Below are 6,000 nucleotides of genomic sequence, written 5' to 3'. Positions count from 1 at the left end.
ACCAGCTCGAGCCAGCTCTGGATCAAAGCACTTCAAGGACAACCACAGAGTGCCCCCTCTCTCCTGATTGTGGGAAAGGAGCCGGTGGGGAACAGGCAGGGGAGGGGTTCTTGGGAGGAGAACTTGATGCCCCAGGAGATGTGAACGTGAGGGCCCGATGATGCACCCGCCAGCTAGACCAATTAGGGGCTCGATGGGGAGAATGCTGGCGTGCCCACTCCCATAGCACACCTTGCTCTAGAGACTGGCCCTGAAGGGTTCGTAAGTAAAACTTTGGGTGAAGGGGGGAAGAGTGAGGGGTCAACATTGCACCTGGTGTGTTTTTCGAGGCTTGTGAATACGTTGACTTCTGTATGGAATAAAGACTCTTCCAATAATTGCTGAAGTGCCTGTCTTGTTTGGGAGGGGATGCCTAGCTCACAACATTTTAATCCTTACAGTTCTCTAGCTAGCTTTCTGTTTACCCCTGCAGTAGGTCCCACTGAACATAGTGGGATGGCTGATACACTTGGCATGTACTTAATTGTGCTGCCCTATACTCACCTCCTTTAAATTGTGCAGGATGGTTGTTGTTGTTAGTTGCGAAGTCGTGTCCGACCCATCGCGACCCCATGGACAACACTCGTCCAGGCCTTCCTGTTCTCCACCATCCCCCGGAGTCCACCTAAGCTCACACCAACTGCTTCAGTGACTTCATCCAGCCACCTCATCCTCTGCCGTCCCCTTCTTCTTTTGCCATCTATTGTTCCCAGCATTAGGCTCTTCTCCAGGGAGTCCTTCCTTCTCATTAGGTGGCCAAAGTATTTAAGTTTCATCTTCAGGATCTGGCCCTCTAAGGAGCAGTCAGGGCTGATCTCCTCTAGGACTGACCGGTTTGATCGCCTTGCAGTCCAGAGGATTCGCAAGAGGTACAGGATAGTACCTGCTGTCAAAGTCCAACAGGCCCTCACCAGAAGCACTGATGAAGAGCTATCCCCAGATGCCAAACTGGATGGAAGTTCCCCTCACAGAAGCAGGTGGCAAGTAGCTTCCGGGACTGCAGAACGTTAACCCCCTCCCCGGAATCCTTGACCAACCAAATGTCGAGGCTAAGCGAGGGCAGAGCAGATTCAACCCCTCATTCTGAAGGCATTGCTGAAATGACAGGCTAATATGGGAAAAGGGGTTTTCTCCACACATCAGACCCAGTGGCCTGTGATCTGGAGGAACAAAAAGATGTCATGCTGCATTGTGGACTTTCTTAAACAAGGGAATCCATCTTGTGGAAATACTATGAAGCTTTTGCCATTAGATCATAGAGAAAGGAAAGGAAAAGCTATAAGGCCACCCGCAGGAGAAATACGAGAAAGCTAATATGTTCCATTTCTTGATTGCTTGCATAACTGTTTCCTGTGCACACAACATAGTTTAACATTCTCAGTCATCTGGATGAATCCTCCCATTTATTTATTTAGAAAATTTCTAGGCCGCCCCATTTGCCGAAGCCTTGGGGCGGCTTACAAATAAATAAATTAAAATACATAAATAACAATATAAAATACATGTAACTGTATAAAATAAGTCACCCTGGCCAAAAAACTTTAATATAAAAATAACATTAACAATTAAAATGACACTTGAATAAAAAGGAATTTTCGGCCTGGCACCGAAAAACAAATAACGACGGCGCCAGGTGGACCTCTCTGGGGAGCGCATTCCATAGATTGGGCGCTACCGCAGAGAAAGCCCTCCTCCGAGTACCCATCCTCCTAATTTCCTTCACGGATCTCAAGGGGTGGGCGGGCATATATGGACGTAAACGCTCCTTCAGGTAGCCAGGACCCAAGCCGTTTAGGGCTTTATAAGTGATCACCAGCATCTTGAATTGAGCCCGGACTTCAATGGGAAGCCAGTGAAGCTGACGGAGGACTGGAGTCATGTGAGCATAACGCCCAGTCCCCGTCAACAGCCTGGCAGCTCTATTCTGAACCAATTGAAGTATCCGGACCGTCTTCAAGGGTAGCCCCACGTAGAGCGCATTACAGAAGTCAAGTCGGAAAGTCACCAACGCGTGTGTCACTGTTGCCAGGCAGTCGTACTCCAGGTAGGGGTGCAGCTGATGGATCAGCCGAAGCTGAAAGAAAGCGCTCCTCGCCACCACTGTCACCTGAGCTTCCAGTGAAAGCTCTGGGCCAAGGAGCACTCCCAAGCTGCGGACCTTGCCCCTAAGAGGGAGTGCAACCCATTCAGGACTAGGTTCAATTCACCCTCACCGAAGCCTGATCCGCCAACCAACAGGACCTCCGTCTTGTCTGGATTGAGCTTCAGTTTATTGGCCCTCATCCAGCCCATTACCTCGGCCAGGCACCGGTTCAGCACAGCCACTGCCTCACCTGGATTGGTGGAAAACGAGAGGTAGAGCTGGGTATCATCAGCGTACTGATGATTCTGCAGCCCACACCTCCTGATGACCTCTCCCAGCGGTTTCATGTAGATGTTAAACAGCAAAGGAGACAAAATGGACCCCTGCGGTACTCCATGGCATAGTTGCCATGGCGCAGAGCCATAGTCCCCCAGCACCACCTTCTGGAAACTGTCATTGAGATAAGAGCGGAACCACTGCAGAGCAGTGCCTCTGACCCCCAATCCCACTGGCCTATCCAGAAGGATACCATGGTCGATGGTATCGAAAGCCACTGAGAGGTCCAGGAGAATCAACAGGGACGCACTCCCCCTGTCCTTCTCCCTGCACAGGTCATTGTACAGGGCGACCAAGGCAGATTCAGTACCGTACCCGGGTCTGAAGTCGGACTGAAATGGGTCCAGATAATCAGTTTCATCCAAGAGTGCTTGGAGTTGTCCCACCACCACCCACTACAACACTGGTCTATAATTAGTGGCCATCTCTGGATCCAGTGACGCTTTCTTCAGGACCGGTCAGACTACTGCCTCCTTTAAAGAGGCAGGTACCTGACCCTCCCTCAGTGAAGCGTTAACCACTTCCAAGATTCAGATCCCAATCCCGTGCTTGGTGTAACCAAGACGGGCAAGGGTCCAATAGGCAAGTGGTGGGACGTACTCATCCAAGCACCTTGTCCACATCATCAGGCCGCAATAACTGAAATTCATCCATTAATTTTGGACCAGGCAGCGGCATTGGTATCTCCCCAGAAACCTCTGAGTCACTAGTAGAGTCTAGCTCATGATGCATCTGAGCAATTTTCTCCCTGAAATGCTTGGCAAAGTCATCACAGCGGGCCTTCGAGGGTGAAACCAGATCTTTCTTGGGGCCAGGATAAACCAGGCCATGCACCACTCGAAAAAGCTCCGCTGGACGGCATTTTGAGGAGGCAATGGAGATGGAGAAGAATTTTTTTTCACCGCCCTCACCGCCACAGCATAGGCCCGATAATGGGCTCTTAAGTGTGTTTGGTCAGATTCATCCCATGATTTCCTCCACCTACGCTCTAGCCGTCTCCCAGCCTGCTTCATCGCCCGCAATTCAGGTGTATACCAAGGGGAAGAGTGGGCTCTGCCCAGTGGGAGAGGATGCTTAGGAGCGATCGTGTCAACAGCCCTGGTCGTCTCCCTGCTCCACAGTTCGACCAGGGCCTCGACAGGAGCATCAGTCTTGTCAACCAGAAACTCCCCCAGGGCCTTCAGGAATCCATCCGGCTCCATCCGGCTCCGGGGGTGGACTCACACAATCGGGTCCGCACCCTTACAGAGGGAGAGGCCGCTCTCGAGCATAAACCTCACCAGGAAGTGATCTGACCATGACAGAGGTGTCAGGCATAAATTCTTCACCTTCAGACCACCCTCTTCCTGCCCCGTCGAGAAAACCAGGTCCAGGGTGTGTCCACGTTCATGGGTCAGGCCGGTGACATGTTGAGACAGCCCCATGGCCGTCATGGAGGCCATGAAGTCCTGAGCTGCCCCGGTCAGACCAGTCTCGGCATGGAGATTGAAGTCCCCCAGGACCAACATTCTGGGGGTCCTCAACACCAGGTCCGAGACAATCTCCATCAGCTCAGGCAGGGAGACTGTTGGGCAGAAGGGTGCACGGTACACCAACAGAATCCCCAATCTGTCTCAGTCGTCCAACACCAAGTAGAGACACTCCAGCCCTGGCCTCCAAGGGACCGGAAGTCCCGTGAGGAAGATGGAGGCTTGGTAAACCAAAGTGACCCTCCCTCCCCTCCCCTCCAGGCGTGGACGGTGCTGAACCAAATACCCAGGTGGGCACATTTGAGAGAGGGTGACATCCCCCCCCCCCCCCCCCCCAGGTCTCTGTTATGCAGGCCAGGTCGGCCCCCTCATACACAAGCAAGTCATGGATGAGGGAAGATTTATTGTGGACTGACCTGGCATTAAGCAGCAGCACCGTCAGGCCTGAGGGGCGGTTGACAAGACTACCTGGCACCCTCCGGCTGGGGGCAGAACCAGAAGGAGGGACAGGTGTCAGCCAACTGTCCCTCCTTCTTCTACGCAGACACGTTAAGCCCCCACCACTGTGACGCCCATTGCCCATGACCACGCCAATGGCGGCGCCCCCGCGCTCCCCAGGAAACTCAAGCATCGGCATGGCCAGGGCCGACTCTATAAAACAGATTAAAATACAATAAAAACTTTAAAACAATCAAAAAACTCTCCCTTTCCCCCCCAGTACAAAATTAGAAATCCCCCCACTGACCTAGTTCCCCCCCGCCAGCCCAGCCCCGCACAGCCCTTTGGCTGCCAGCCCCAGGCCGCGTCCGGCGGGTTAAGCCTGCGCCTGCCTGCACGCCCCGCCCCGATCCGGCGTCGCTCACACCGTTTCCAGCGGGGGGGGGGGGAGCAGAGAGGGCGCAGAAACCCGCCCGGCGTCAAGATGGCGGCGCCCTCCTCTGCGCCGTCGACGGCGGGCCTGGCGTGGGCCTGGCGTGGCCCCGGCGTCCTCCGTGCCCGGGGTGGCCCAGCGGTGACCGCAGGAGCAGCGTCAGCTGGCCCCTGGCCCGGTGGTGCCCTCAGGTCCGGCGGCGGCGGTGGCAGCGTGGCGCGGCACGTGTTCAGCCGCGGAGCTGCGGAGCGTGGCGGGTGTTCGGGGGTGGGAGGAGGGAGCTCCAAGCCCGCCCGCTCTGCACCTTATTTATATGCACCTCTGTTTCCGTATGCCTTGTTTGCAAACTTCGGTAGGAAAATATCATGGGATTGGCATGCCCCAAGTCTCTGAGATGAGTCCTGCTGGCTCTGCTGAAAGGCAGGTGGGCCTCACAGCTTGAATGATATGAAGGTTGTGTTCTGTGCATGCACATACTGGCATAGGGCAAATGCCCTGGATTGGAGACAGATGCTGGTCACTACAGTGTTGGGACCTTTTTCCTGTCAAAGCCCACAGTATCTTGGCCAGAATGTCTTAGGTGCTCTGCTCCAGTGGCGAGCAGCACCAAAGCAAGCAGGTCCTGTAGCCCTGGAACCTCCATCCACACGCATGTCCACGTCTATCCACACTGTCCGGGACCGCATGGCACAAGGGTGTTTCATGAGCCACAGTGGCTTGTTAACTATCCCCACATGCACCACCTCTCTGGGCACAGTCAGTCGCGTCTTCTGCACCAGGTGAAGGTGGGCGGGTGAGTGGAGCGGATGGCAAATTATCCAACAAGCCACAGGCCATTATAGCTTTGCTGGCTTGCTTGCTAGCCAGTGAAGCAACCCACCACACAATCTGTGCCAGGAAAGGGCAGTTAGGTAATTCGGGCAGCATGTGACGAGCACATATGAGAGTGGGCAACATGCCATGTGGCTTATTAATCCACAGGCCTCATGTGAACCAGGCCAGAGGCACACACAGTCATACTCACAAGCCAGTTACCCAGCTAGACGCCAGCCTGCCTCCCTCCCTCTGCATCCTCTAGTTGCCACAGAGGCCTGCCTGCTTCCCAGTCAGCTTCTCTGTCTCTCTCATTCTCCTGAGTGAGAAGGAGACATTGACTGGGAGGCAGGTAAGCCTGCCAGGGTGCCTGCCTGCCAGCCAACCAA

This window comes from Varanus komodoensis, unplaced genomic scaffold (genome assembly GCF_004798865.1).
Source record: "Varanus komodoensis strain SLA01 unplaced genomic scaffold, ASM479886v1 scaffold7_3, whole genome shotgun sequence".
NCBI lineage: Eukaryota > Metazoa > Chordata > Lepidosauria > Squamata > Varanidae > Varanus > Varanus komodoensis.
Note: the sequence above shows the minus strand (reverse complement) of the source record.